The 15,962-nt window shown below is 36.1% G+C and overlaps 1 protein-coding gene across 5 annotated transcripts in view; it reads right to left on the bottom strand.

The window, feature by feature from the left end:
- LOC5573886 (calcium/calmodulin-dependent protein kinase kinase 1) overlaps positions 1-15,187 on the bottom strand; it is a 471,871-nt gene extending 456,684 nt beyond the window's left edge. For all 5 annotated transcript variants that reach the window (XM_021853057.1, XM_021853055.1, XM_021853061.1 and 2 more), the window contains exon 1: positions 14,172-15,187. The gene's annotated coding sequence lies outside the window, so the exon portion shown is untranslated. The remainder of the gene's footprint in view (positions 1-14,171) is intronic.
- Positions 15,188-15,962: the final 775 nt, after the last annotated feature.

The raw sequence follows: 15,962 nt of genomic DNA, 5'->3' as shown, positions 1-15,962 counted from the left end.
CTAACCGAAGGAACAAATTTTATCCTCAAAAATCTGTTATAGGCCTTCGGTTTTTATTTTTATTCAACTTTAACTAAAAATAAAGGCATATCAAATCTACAAGACGCAAATGCCCTCAAAACTATGGCCCTGGCAAAATATTTGATTGTAATCATGAATAACACGTTCTCTAAAAACTCCTCCATCAACAATAAAGTGTGATTTTTGAAGGTGGAAAGTTCATCACCAGAGTATACGACAATCAGACGCTGTTTCTAGCTTCGGGCGGAAAAACCCTTTGAACTTATTTGCTTTATTACATTATTTTGGACAGTAAGAAAAATATGACAAAAATTGTCCTGGATAGCGAAGTTGTGTCAGAATATACTACAATAATCAGAAATTATATTCACTATCAAAAACAATGAAAATAACGCCTGTGGATGCTATATTCACGTTCAAACAATTTTCGCATTTTTTATGGGCCATACTGTAGGCTATGTCCCAGGGGAGACGTAATGCCAAGAAGAAGAAGAACTGCACTGTGCACGAAATATATGCCAACGTTTGTCCTACCCATGGTTTGGAACGTGGACGCGCCTCTGCCTCGAATGTACAATTATTTCGAATTACATTGCCCCGTTATAATACAAATGCTTGATGTCAAATAAATAAAATAAATAAATAAGTAGAATTCGCAACGATGTCATTCGGAGTTATGGGTCGTTCGGGGATATGGAACTCGAAGTGACGGCATTCGGGCTGATGGCATTTGGGGTAATGGAGTAGAATTGGAAAAAATATATTAAAATTTACGTTGGCATGATCATTCAAAATTGCAATAGTAAGGACTGTTTATTTTATAAAGTGGACACTTTGTTTATGCTATATCTTTTTATTTATTGATAAAATCTTAATCGGTTCTCTGTATATCGTTCAACTGTTATTCTACAATGCTATGAAAATATAAGATATTAGAAAATGCTTTTGGTTGAAGAGCTAAATAGTTTTTCCAAAAACTCCTAAGAAAAGCTGTTCGTCAAAGTTTAACGTTACTTTTCGCATAACAAAAATCCTAATTTTTATGAACAAATTGTATGTTTGTATCCTTTACTGTTCTACTAAAGGTATAGCTTTAAAAAAAATAATTATATTCCTCCATTCTCTGACATTAGGTAACTTTTATCCATTTTTGGCCAAATTTGCTGATACACCATCCTTTCACTCGCAGCAAAAGAGAAAAGTAAAAAGCGTGTTCAAAACTAGTTTGGATTACTATAGAAACTATACGAGAGCTAAATTGTGAGTTTAAACCACAGTCCTAAGTATAAATTTTACTGTTTATGGTAGTTTTACTAAAAAGTCTCATACTTTTAAAATCATATATGCATATTTATCGATCCACAGCAAATTGTGAACGGTTTTCTCCGAATTTTTCAATTGGTAATCTCAGAATAATATATTATGAAAATAATATGTGGAAAATAAAATCGATATTATTACAGCAGTGTTGCCAACTTTGATGATTGTCAATGTACTTTGATAGGTCTTCTAAAAATAAAGCAATTGTGTTTCTATTGTGCTTTAAATGTGACGTGGGGACCTAATAAGTGACTCTATGAAGACGTAAGTTATTTTTCATATTAATACTATATTAGCACTTCCGTCAGGACGTACTTTTAACCAAAAAATTCTACTCATATCAATTCCCTTCAAATTTAAAAAAAAATTTCCTTAAAAATATGCGGGAAAAATGATTTTATTATATTCGTAAAATTGTTGCTCCAAAAATAATTTGATTTTTTCCATCACGCTTCTTATTGATGATGCTTTCGAAGAACAAGCCTTTTTTAAAATATAAAATATAAATTATCGAATTTTCCAGCCAATCTCTTACAACCATTGATTTTGATAACCTCCAAAAATCGACCGTTCTAATCGTTGTTCCACATTCGTGTGAAGTTTCATTATTTTGGAGAATTTTTATTATCATAACATTGTACAACACTAGTCGGACGATGTGCAATAAATCGATTGAAATTTCATTGATAAATTAAAAAGATACAGCATGCACAAGGTGTCCACTTTATAAAATGAACAGTCCTCAATACGAATTATATTGCATTATGTAAACCATACACACAACCCGAGCAAAGTCGGATAACTGAATGATATCATATAGATAACACATTTAATAATCGCTGTTATCATTTTGATATTCTGTTACCAATGACAACCGAATGATAACAAAATTTGCTATCATTGTATCCGTAACAGACATGTTTGATAACAGTTTGATAACAAAATATGTTATCATACATCTTTTCCATATTTTTTATAAAGCTTTTGTTAAGCAAAGTAGACTTTTCATTGTACAGTATTTTTATAAATTGTTTGGAGCTTAAGTTTAAGCCAGAATACTCATCTGTCTAAAATTTTCTGTGATTTATGATTTACGCAACAAAAAAAGTGATCTACACTTAGTTATCAACTTGAACTCAGTGATAACAGAATTTACTGTTACTTTGTTATGCGACGAACAAATTTGAGTTCTCATTTTTGTTATTTTGGCTGTTAATTGAACCAAGATGATAAGAAAATCAGTTATTAAATGATAACATGGTAAGAAGATTTCTTATCATTTTGTTATTCAACTTTGCTCGGGTACCCGTGCAAAGTCGGGTAATTTAATTTGAATTGAATCGGGAAATTGATAACAACTTTAATTATCACTGTTATCATTTTGATATTCTGTTATCAATGATAACCGAGTGATAACAAAATGTGTTATAATTCTATCCGTGATAGACATGTTTGATAACAAAATACGTAATAACACATTTTTTCCATAACATTTTTATAAAGAGTGCATTAATAAAAAAAAGTTGTCTTTTCGTCATACAAAATTTTGTAAAATTGTTTGCAGCGTAAGTTTAATCCAAAACACTCATCTCTCTAAAAATTTCCGTGATATATGATCATAATCTTCAAACAAATTTGAGATCTCATTTTTGTTATGTTGGTTGTTAATTCAGCCAAGATGATAACAAAATCAGTTATCAAATGATGATAACCAAGTAACAAGATCATTTTGCTACTCAACTTCGCTCGGGTAGTTAACCAAATTGGAAATAAAAATAAGACGATTCTTCGTTCACTAGACTCGATAATATTTTAGTATGATATATTTTCTTGAGATATGATAAATCAATAACAAAATGATAACAATGACGACATGATGTGTAATAAACTTGATATCAGTCTTTGCAACTTAGGTCTTAGCAGTCTTAGGTCAACTTGTATTCTTATACCATTTGTGTGGCATTTTTGTTTATTTTGTACTGAAAGACCATTCTGTAATAATTTTTTAGAGTCTCAGCTGAACAAATGCCAAAAAAAGGCTTGAAAAGATTGCCTGAGAATTTCTAAAAGGAAGCCCAAAGAATCCACAAACTATACAATTACACCCGTACACCCCCGTTAATTTGAACGGTACCTCATGCAAACCTTCGGGGTTCATTTTTAATTTGAACATCTAGTCACCCTAGAAACGTGTTTCTGGTTACCTCTTTCACTGTTTTGTTTCTGCGTTCCATTCCACTTTTCTCCGTTTCATGAGCTAAATGACGTTTGAACCATTTTTAATCTGAACGATGTGCAAATTAGCAGGGTAAAAATTAAAAAATGTTCAGATTAAATGTGGTCAAACCAACGGGGGTACCCGGTACTACAAATCTATGCCAAGGTGCTCAAATATCCGCCATATTTAGCAAGACCATGCCGAGGGACGTCGAAGATCTTCATTGGGTTTAAAATTTACTTCTACACGAATGGAAAATGCTTATTTGTCAAATACCGTGCACGCCCGATAATTTGAACGACACCTTCATTTTATCTTGAACGTACTATAACCCTACAAACAATACAAAAATGTGTTTCTGGTAACCTCTTTATGGTAACCTCTTTGCCTTTTTTGTGTCCCATTTCGCTTCACACCGTTCCACGAGCTGAATAACGATTGAACCATTTTTAACTTGAACAATGTGCAGATTAGCGGAGTACAAATCAAAATGTGTTCAGATTAAAAATGGTCACCCGGGGGGGTGTACCCGGTAATGCGCTCATTTAAAAACTGTGGGAGTGCTCATAGAACACACAAAGAACTTTCTAATACCTATAAGAAATCCATGCAAGCTGCGAATACCGTGCACCCCCACTGATTTGAACGGTACCTCATGCAAACCATCGGGGTTCATTTTTAATTTGAACTTTTAGTCACCCTACGAACAACAGAAAATCGTACTTCTGGCTACCCCTTTGGCTGTTTTGTTTTGATTCTGCGTTCCATTTCACTTTACTCCGTTCCATGAGTTGAATGACGTTTGAACCATTATTAATCTGAATGATGCGCAAATTAATAGGGAAAAAATAAAAAGTGTTCCGATTGAATGTGGTCAACGAACGGGGGTCCCGGTATCGTAAAATTACGACAACTCCTTAAAATCTGTTTCATTTACATTTTAAAATTAACTAACTTAATTAGCTTTTAAACAATGCACATCGCAGATTTAGGATGCCTCGCGCATTATCCGTCGAACGGACATTTAATAAGTCATAAATTTTGCACGCTCCTCAATTAACCAGTCGTGTCGAACAGTCAGCCACCTATCCGATGTCGGTCCTCGATTCACCGTCGATGATGTCTGTTATGACGTCTCCTCGACGATGGCTGTGTCTGACTGTAGGCTCTACAGTATGAACCAGAAAAAATACGAAAATGTTTTATGGTTGTTTTTAAATAAGAACTAAAATAAATGATGTGTTTTATTTATTGGTTGATTAGTTTAATATGTTCTCTGTTTTCCGATTTGAAAAGATTTTTTTCTGTTACTTTCCTCTTACAAGAGAGGATTTGGAAACGTCAACGATGGGGTAAAATTCTTCACTAAAATTCTAAATATGATGGAAAAGATTTATATCTAAAGGCGCTGGAGACCAAAACACATTGGTGGAAAATCTGAAATCTATTCAAAAAATTTAAAACGGCCATTCAAGTCACCATGCAAATGTTTGAGTTCACCCCTCAGTATGGTGTATCAGACAATAATTTGGAATTTCTTCTTTAAGTTGTAGTTCAGTAGTTATATCACACGGTACTGCGATTTATTCAAAGTGTGTAGGTTAGAAAAACACATATGCTCTACATGTCGAAGCCATGTTATAATGAACTTATTATAGAAAATATATTCACCTACAAAAATGATGGAAAAACGCCTATGTGTGATAAATTTAAGCTCGTAATATTTTCGCATTTTGAAAGGCTATACTGTATCCAGGACACTCCGACCCGGATCGTGCCTCAGTGTGATTCACGAATTCCTTTTCTGGCTTCTCTATATAGGCGTATGGCCCAAAACCTAAGCAGGATGGGTACCGTCGAAGCAGAGAAGCACTTCGAACAAACTTTATTTAATATCAGTCGTAAACAAATGTATAAAATGCAAGCAACATAAATATAGATTTTGGTGTCGTTATATCTGGAATTACGTTTATTGTCTCTTTTGCCTCGAAAAGTTGGCCACCCGAATGATGGAGCATTTTCGCTCCCAGCCTTTAGCTTGATTTAACGCCGATTACGAATCGTGACTCCGATGATTTACGTTGAGCTTTAGATAGAACAACCCGTGTTATTGCTGCTGTTTCTAATGGTCATGCAAACAGAGGCCCTTGTCAGTGCAGTGGAAACAAATTTCAAACTCGTGCGTCAATTATTTGAACAGCTGTCTTTAGAGGGTATGCAAAAATGCTGCCGCAGGGAATAAATTCAAAAAATAATTAATCAACACAATTCTTGCTTGGCACGCGTAGTGACGTTGAACACTAATCGATATTTGCTCAACAGACTGGCTAAGGTAAATGAATGAATAATGGATCAAATAATTCACATCACTTTCAATAACTTATTACAAAGACGTCCGGTCGGATCTTTAACAAAATTGAAGCTGATAAAAAAGTCTAACAGTATTAGCCTAGTACTAACCATAAAGGGCACACGAGGAAACACTACAACCAATTGGATGAATTACTTGCTTTTCCCATGATGGGGAAGTAAAAATTTCCATCATCGTCAGGGGCTTTCATATTTTTGATTTTTAAATAATTGTTCTCACTTCTTCCAAATCAGTTCCCCAGGAATTTTCGAAAACGTTCTCTTTATTGAAAATGCTTTTGATCTCATGAGTAACTTGATTTTCGATTAAACTAGCGAGTCTTTAATTGAAATTGTGCGTGCTTTCAAACTGCATAGCAAGTTTTTAAGTTATAAATTGACACTTGTATTGAGCTGTTCGATAATCAAATCCGCATGGTTATTAAATTATTTAACTCATTACGCGTGGTAAAGATGGACCAATTATGGGTGAAATTATGAAAAAAATCCACGTGCTCAGCTGGGATTTGAACCCAGGACTCTTGTATGCTAGACGAGCGCTTTACCAACTAAGCTACCGAGCCACTTGGTGACCCAATAACTGAGTTGGTTACAAGTTTAGAATTCAAATCCCTACAGACCACGCGGATATGGGTTATGAAAGAGGTCCGAGATGGACAAATTGATGTGAAGATTTGCGAAAAAGTTACACGCCTTCTCAGTGAGAATCGAACTCACGACTCCCCGATCTCTAGTTGGGGCGCGTTACCACTACGCCATGAGAGGACTCATGAACGCAGAAGTTAATCTGAATTCGATTTCAGCTCAATAATCACGTGGTCCTTTTTCGCGCTCTCGGGCTAGGCATTGGATATATATAGAAAGCGTTGTGTTTGGATGGGCATCTAATTCTTCCGAAAAAGGTGCCCTTTGCGAAAGGACCACGTGATTATTGAGCTGAAATCGAATTCAGGTTAACTTCTGCGTTCATGAGTCCTCTCATGGCGTAGTGGTAACGCGCCCCAACTAGAGATCGGGGAGTCGTGAGTTCGATTCTCACTGAGAAGACGGGTAACTTTTTCGCAAATCTTCACATCAATTTGTCCATCTAATCATCATTGTTGCCAAAACGAATGACGGGCTACTAAGCTTTAATGTTAATTAATGTTTTAGCATAAAGCAGCATATTCACTGCACTATGATTTCCCATGATTTTAGAGGATGCCCTGCTCGAGGTGTCCGGTGATGATGATTTCCCTTATAAGGAATCACTTAAGAAATCCATACATTAACTACAGTCTACAACTCGTAGGATGCCCGAAAAAAAGTTATTGAAAAAAGACAAAATTACTAAAGGAATTTCTTAGAAAATTGATAGCAGGAATTTTTATCGCAAAAAGGGACTTAAGGAACAGGGTGGCTTGCCACAAATCTCTTAGAAATTAGTCTAACATTATGAGGTTTATTGAAACTTTCAACCTGAATCTCCTGGAGCAAATCCATGTATGTACCCGAATTCAGAAACATGTATGTACCCGAAGAACACAAACTTTCAATACTTTGAATATTTCTTTAGCAATCAGAAATATTTCCAAAACGCATCATTCGCATCAATGCATCCGGAAATTCTGCGGAAATTGACTACAATAAATATTTTAAAAATGTCTCTTGCCTTCGAGTATTTTTTTTTAAGATTTACAGGACTACTTTTGTTTACGAAATTAGCATAGCAGTAAAGAAATCTGTGGAAAAAAACATTTAGCAAAATAAATGGGAAAGGGGTAGGGATCAGTGAATCAATTGTCACCCAACACGCAGCAACAAAGACATTGTCATCTCCTATTCTTGTTGCAACAATTTCGTTCCGCAACATCAGTTTATCATCACTTGAACAAAATATGACAATGATCGATCACCACGTGTGCAGCGATTTTCTGGGTTTCGCATTGCAATTTTCGAGAACTTTCTCCGTGTTGGTAAACATTGACACATCATCGAACAGCATCCATAAAACAAATTTGGTATTGTGTTCAAAATAACTGGTTAATCGCGAGTTGAAAAGGCTGCAACAATGTTGCGCTCTGTGATTGTCATGACAATTTTGCTTTTGATTGTATCCTTAACCACAACAGTTGGGATAAACGGTTGTGAGCGAGCTTGCTTTGTTGTTTGTTTTTCGTCTGTTTTGATGACAATTTGATTCACTGGTATGGATTTATTAGGATATTCATGAAGAAATTTGAGAAGATATTCATTAAAACATTTCTTTAGAAAAAACCGATATTGAATACCTTTACCCTAAATTTAGAAAAAACTTTGTCAATTATTGACAGAATTCCATATTGATTGAATTTTTATGCAATTTCAGGGCGAAATTCCTAGATACATTGTGGCTGAATTCTGGAGAATGCTACTTGATATCAAGAAGAATTTCTAAAGATGATTCTGGGGTAAGAATTTAGCAATCGTGTTTGGATTCAGGGAGTCCAAATTAAAGAAGTAAAGTTGTTTTCGAAACTAACAATAATCGTTTTTGATTTTTTTTATTTCAGAGATGATTTTCAGCAGTAAAATCACATCTTTATGAAAATTTCGGAACATGAGGCAATGAGGCTCACCGTAGTACTTGTTTTGCTGCATTCAGTTGTTTTTCATTAGCAACATTATAGAAAACAGAGATGGAAAACAGTGAAAATGATCAATTTCAGCCGAAATTACGGTACCGACAATATGGACATCAACAGTTCTACCACAATAATTAAAAATAGTCTCACAAAAAAAAAGTTTGGAATTTCTGCAAGTAGGAAAATTGGTTTCTACACCAATTTGTTTGGTAGTATCATGTTGTATCTGTAGGAGTTCATGAAAAAAAATATGTTAGATACATTTACCTTCAGTTAAGATTCCATCCGTTTTAACGCCATTCATTGTTTTTTACAAAGGACAAAGAAAAAATAACAAGAATTGTTATAGCAAATCCTACAAAAACCACTTAAGCTTTTAAGTGGAATTTCTGGAAAATTTCTTCGAGAAGTTTAAGAATAAATTCCAAAATCCTATAGTAAATCTGCAGGGTTATTTTTAAAGAATCATTTAAAGGAATGTTTATTTATTTTAATATTCTTAGATAGGCATGTTTAAAAAAATATTATTTTCAAGAGAGTTATGAAGGAATGCGGAGAGCAACATCAAAACGACTATTAGAAAACAAAAAAATAAACAATATTTCTGTCAAAAAGACAACCTCCCTCAAAAATAGCTAATAACATTTTTCCAATTAAATCTGGCTTATTTGCTTATGAAAATCTTGTAATACTCCACAAGGAAGAGTCCTAAGAATAACACCTGGAAGAACCATATAATGTTTTGAAAGAAATACTGGATAACTGTTGCTTCGATTTTTTTTAACCCTGAAGAATTTTTGAGATATTTTCTGAAGGATTTGTTGAAGGAATCTGAAGAGAAATATTAAGAAGAAGCTCGAAAGCAAAGTCGGAACAACTTATGGTGAACTCCTTGAATAGTTTTTGGAAAAAATGGTGATCTTGAAGATAGTTTTCTCCATACTCCTTGATTAATTGTTGTTTGTTTTACTGTTATACACCACGCAAGGATTCCTTAGTCATTCCAGAAAATCCTAAACAAATCAAAAATGAACAACTAGATGATATTTTCAACTAACGATTGGAATTTATATGTGATAAGTACGTAGAGGACATTCTTGGAGAAATGCTTAAAATAATTTCTTAAGCGTTATTTTATAAAACATAAAGAAAGTTCAAGCAAAATCTGTTTGATAATGACAACTAATCCCAGGAATGATTAAGGTAGAGGAGTATTTGCAGAAAGCACTGAAAAAAATATGAAATAATTTATAAAGAAATCCTCGTGACAATTCTCGAAAGAATCTCTTAAAAACGCATGTTGAATACCTCAAATATTCATGAAAGAATCATTCCTGAGGAGTTTTTTGTAAGAGTTCTTGAAGTTATTTTTATTGGATAGACAAAAAGTGAATATATTTGTTAATGGAAATTGAAATTTTCAAATACCACTTATGTGCAGCGATATGAGGTAAAATCACAAACAAATAAAATCTACGCAAATTATGAAACCGTGATTATATCGATCAACTACTTAATAAAACAAGAATTTGCTAGGGGGGCAGGTCGTTAGGCCAAATTCCGTAAGGCCAAATGTCGTTAGGCCGAAGGCCATTAGGCCAAATGCCGTTCGTCCAAAAAGGTTTTTAGGTCAAAATAACATTTAATCATTTATTACTTTTTCAAATGGCTAACACATTCATCAGTGTTTTTCCTTCTTTTAATTAATGGCTGTTCTTTCTAGTTATATATCACAGCGAATATTATAGGCTTCTAGGTAATACAAAATATCCTGATCTAACGATGTCAGGATTGTCATCCATTCGACCTGAAAATTCATTTCGCTGCTTCTAAGTAATGCAAAATGTCCTGACATATCCCTGTTAGTTATCCATTCGACCATACGGTTCATTAGAACTATCGGCCAATTTCGGCCTAATGGCCCTTTCGGCCTAACGACCCTTTCAGCCCAATGGCCCTTGGCCCAATGACATTCGGCCTATCGGAATAGCACCAAAATCACAAACAAATAAAATCTACGCAAATTATGAAATCGTGATTATATCGATCGACTTTACTTAATAAAACAAGAATTTGCTAGACACCCTCCTAGGCCCCCTCCAGAAAAAAATCCTCACTACGCCAATATCTGTCTCTGGTTACCATGAACGGAAAGTTTAAGTGTGTCGTACACTTCAGGTTAATTATCAGAACTCTAGGTCTGAACGACTTCCTGTAAGAGCTGGTGTTCCTCAAGGCAGCATTTTGGGATCAATATTATACAATATTTTCACATCTGACTTACCTGAGCTACCTCAGGGATGTAAAAATCTTTGTTTGCGGATGACACAGGCCTCTCCACCAAAGGACAAAGTCTGCGTGTCATCTGTAGTCCTTTGCAAAAAAGTTTGGATGCGAAAATATAAGATTTCTCCATAGGTATTGGTATAGTACCAATGAGTTACATAGAATTTCCAATGTTGAAACATTAGAGCAAATGTCAAATAAAATAATTAATAATTTCAGGCAAAAATCGTTACAATCTTCTATTGCCACGATTGATGCGTTATATACTTAGGTTATGTTAGGTTAGGTAAATTGAAAAAGTGTTTTTTTCTTTTATAAGCAGGTGAAATCACCTCACCAGTAAAAAATCTGAACTGCTACGGCAAATGAAATGTAATATGTTGTTAACAAAATGTTAATAAAATCTTAAATTTGTTTTACCAAATTAGGATGATAGTGTTGTCTAATAACACAGAATACCTATGTATAAGAAATGAATGTAATGTTTGTAATGATACTAATAAATAAATTAAAAAAAAAAAAAGTTTAAGTGTGATTGATGAAGAGTGGATGATAGAAGCAAGTGAAAGATACAACTACAAGGTACGAGGAAAAAAACGGGCCTGGGGGATTGAACCCTTGACCTTCATCTTATTAGGCAGAAGCGGCTCACCAGAATGTACTTAAAACATGTAAATCTGTGATATCTCAGACCAGTCATATACACACCATAATTTACGTTAAAATTAGCCTTAAATGTAATAAATCGACGAAAATGATTTGCGTGCGGGAATGACTGTATGACCCATCAATTGTCAATTTTGGTCAATCCAATGTTAATAAAATTAGCCATGTTTTTTGAAAAATGTCATAACTTTAATTAAGAATTTAGTAAAAATATTGAAAAAATGTTTTTTTTTTTTTCAAAATACCTATTAAGGGCTCATTCATTTATTTCATAACGCTAAAATTGGCTATTTTGGACACCCACCCACCCCCTTGTAACGCTTTTGGTATGGATATTATTCTGTTTTTATATGGGCCGTAACATCGTTTGGACACCCACCCACCCCCTCCAGCGTTATGAAATTTGTGAATGGGCCCTTAGTAAATTGAACTCATTGTCTTTCGAATGCAACATAGCGAGCTTCAAATAGACGTGCAATCAAAAAGTTATACAGTTAACTCTCCCTTACTCGATATTCCGTATCTCGATATCGAGTTAGAGAACCATAGTAAAAGATGGTTTTCATGGCTAACTCGATGATCCCTTGGATCGCTGTTGCACAGGTTTTGTGTTCTGTAACTCGATACCTCCCTAACTCGATGGTCCCTTCAATATCGAGTTAGGGAGAGTTGACTGTATACAAATCACTTTTGTATGTTTTTGAGGGGGTGAACCAAACTTTTTCACGGGAGTATAAGTCTTGCTTGTCTAAAGCTTTAATATTACTCATATCACTTTTGTTAAAGTGAAATAAATAATATTCTAAACAAAGCCCTTTCCAACGAATTCCAGATTTCTCTTTTTTTTGCAATTGCTCATCTTATTAGGCTGTTCTTGATCACGCCTATCGGTCATGAAACGGCCTACTTTCCTGCACTGAATTATGCAGTGCAGTTATATAGTCTTTATGGAACTGAAACCAGTGGTGTAATGATTCATTACGCAACGCTTTCTCATTATGCAACTGTTTTGAGTTGAATCATTACACAACCATTTTTCAGGAATTGTAAAATAATGGTGAATGCATGCCCTCGAGTGGTCTTTTACGAAATTACAAAAAAATGTTGTACACAACTCGTTGCAGAACTCGATTTTTACAGCACTCGTCGTAATTATTCAACTCGACAAGCCTCGTTGGATAAATGTACGACTCGTTCTGTCATTCTGATCATTCATCATTCTGCAACTTGTTGCGTATACTACTGTTTCATAATGATTACTTGGGCTGGGGAAAGTCCAAGTAAACCAAATATTCCATATTTGATCTCTTCTGTGTAACATTTCCAGAGACACTTCCAAATCTGATGACAGCTCGAGAAAGAATGATGATCAATTTTGCGGGCATGGCCTAATCATTTGTGAATAGCAATGCCAACCTACTACATTCTGGGAACTTATATTCACTTGAGAGACCTTTCAAAACGACCTTGAACAAACGTTCAGTTTTGTCGTCATAAGTAAAAAATATGTGCTTCTTCTCTTCAAGATGTTCGAGAAGAAGTTTAAGAGTTTCCGGCAAACCGTGACAGTCTCCTTTCTTTGCGATTTGCAAGAAAACCAAGATTATTCCCCTCATGGAGTTCAAGATCTCCTGCTCAAATTCCCCAGATTCAAAATAACTGACTACGATAGGCGGCACTCTTTGCTTTCTCACATGAATGTAAGAGCCTGGGCTAGAGGCTGCTTTAATTTGATGTTCAGAAAATTTGTTCAAAGCATCGAATTGATGCAAATATCAGCATTAAACATTTCCAACTTGGAAGAAAGTTCGCATTCCGGAGAAACGTTCTTTCTTCCGTTTTTTGCTACGTTTAGTGACAGTTTTAAGCCCCATTTTTTTGAAAAGCAGTTGTGAATTCATAGATTCACCCTTCCTTTTGTTAGTAGTTGCAACTATGTTCAGTGAATAAACGAAAGGAGGTCCCTTCCTTCTGAGAGGTTTTTTTCCCAAGACGGTGTCCAAGAAGGATTACCACTGCTAGACTTCGCTAACGGGTCCAACAAAAAATCGAAAGCTTCACATAAGTGTCGGAAAGATAAAAAAAAAGTACTGAAAAGTACAATTTTGTAGCACTGAGAAGTATTGTTTTATTGCCTTAGGTAGTTTTAGAAACTTCCGCGAGCTGAATGTCATTATTTCCAATTATTGTTTCATTATATTAGTTCCACACGAGCCGTTTGAAGAAAATAGTGTAATATTAGTAACGACTGTACGCCTAATGCATAGGCACAAATTCTCGCGAACTCAATTACCCCAACTCAAGATTATCCGGAGTATTTCTGAATTATCTTTGGCCTAATCACATATCGACATACAAAATGAAACACAGATTAATCATTTAGCAGTTCTTATTTGAAGAAGCCTTAAAGCCTACAACTCTGATACACTACGACCTTGCTAGTGATGAATGAAACCCCCATTCAGAATCACCTTGAAAACAGACACGCAAGAGTACGCTCAAAGCATTTAAACCTCACCCAACATTTTTACGCATTTTCGCGGCAACATAAACACGTTCTTGTTCCCTTTGTGTGCATCACCTTCTTCCGCTGTCTGTCTGTCTGGTCTGTCGGTCTTCTGTTTGGGGCGGTCTCCCCACAGTCATAAAAGCATCATAAGAAAATGACATGATGGAATATAACCTACCACTTTACAACGTCGCGACGGCAATTCGCGAGACTGCTTGCCAAGTCTGCTTTTCTTGCCGTATGGTCGGCAGTCCACTTCCTCACCTACGGATTGTGTGTGTAAGTGCTTCCACCTCCGCCCTCCAAACCAAGCGTCAACCATAAAGAGAACGTTGTCTCACGCCTTGCCTTCGTTACCCGGTCAGTTGACGACGCAATCGAAGGGCTTTTCGATAGACTCTCATGCACCGCACATTGAACTAGTAATACACTTGGACGTTAATGCTCAGCATCCGTCGAACTCGGCAGCAGTATTTGCCGGTCTAGTTCGACTGCACTACACTACATACGTATCAAAGACCCCCTCTTACGAAATCTCCCTTTGGGCATCACTTTTCAAAGCTTCACACATCCCACTAACAACAATGCAGCTCGCAGAATTATATAGGTCAAAGACTTTTCGGTTTCGGAAACTGGTTTCGACCGCTATTCAGAATTTGCCATCCACGGAGCAGAATACGGAGGCGACTCTACAAGTTCGCGTGCTCTATTCAATGCCACCAACCAACAAATCAACGACGAACGAACTTCAGAACGACGACGCGCGGATATACGATCAAAGTCGAATCGGAAGATGCTCACTTTCGCTAGAATAAGCCCAAACAGCAATCAAAAAGACATCTATACAAACAATATTATATCTCGCAACATCCGCTCCGGCTCCCACACGTTAAGGTAAGCGCGAATTCTCCACCGCAGCTCTCCGGCCTTCGGTGTTAAAGTTATGCTTTCTTGTTTAAGTTGTTATTGCTGCTGTTGCTGCCTTCGCACGATGACACGATATGCGCGAAAAGAGTGAGACAGCTGAGCTTCTATTGCATTACATACATAGAGAGGTACTCCGCCGCACCGGGTCGGCATTTGGATCCAAGTCTTCAAAGGTGGTTCAAAGAGCGGAACGCGCGCGCGTATTCACGGGTCGATTTCCATGACTGGCCTCGGCGAAACTCGAAACTCGACTGGTTCTACCGAGCGCTGCTTCATCGAGTATTATTGAACTCAACAGCAGCAGCAGCAGCAGGAAAGCCGACAACTTCGAACACTGACTCTGCTCCCGAACCGAGCCCCAACATCAGCAAGCAAAGCAGAGAAGATGCTGTTGAAAGTTCGCGCTTCGTTTCTCATACAATCTCCGTTTAGTCGATTCGGTGCTCTCCTTGTGGAGTAACTGAGAGAGATACTTTTTTCAGCACAGAATTCATGTTTGATTCAGTTTTGATGACGATTTGAATTGGGTTTGGATTGGATTTGGATTGGATTTGGATTGGATTGATTGGATTTGGATTGGATTGGATTTGGATTGGATTTGGATTGGATTTGGATTGGATTTGGATTGGATTTGGATTGGATTTGGATTGGATTTGGATTGGATTTGGATTGGATTTGGATTGGATTTGGATTGGATTTGGATTGGATTTGGATTGGATTTGGATGGATTTGGATTGGATTTGGATTGGATTTGGATTGGATTTGGATTGGATTGGATTGATTTGGATTGGATTTGGATTGATTTGGATTGGATTTGGATTGGATTTGGATTGGATTTGGATTGGATTTGGATTGGATTTGGATTGGATTTGGATTGGATTTGGATTGGATTTGGATTGGATTTGATTGGATTTGGATTGGATTTGGATTGGATTTGATTGGATTTGGATTGGATTTGGATTGGATTTGGATTGGATTTGGATTGGATTTGGATTGGATTTGGATTGGATTTGGATTGGATTTGGATTGGATTGGATTGGAT

The sequence above is a fragment of the Aedes aegypti genome, chromosome 3 (genome assembly GCF_002204515.2).
Source record: "Aedes aegypti strain LVP_AGWG chromosome 3, AaegL5.0 Primary Assembly, whole genome shotgun sequence".
In the NCBI taxonomy this organism is placed as follows: domain Eukaryota; kingdom Metazoa; phylum Arthropoda; class Insecta; order Diptera; family Culicidae; genus Aedes; species Aedes aegypti.
The sequence above is the reverse complement of the archived record's forward strand: the minus strand, read 5'-3'. Positions and strand labels throughout refer to the sequence as shown.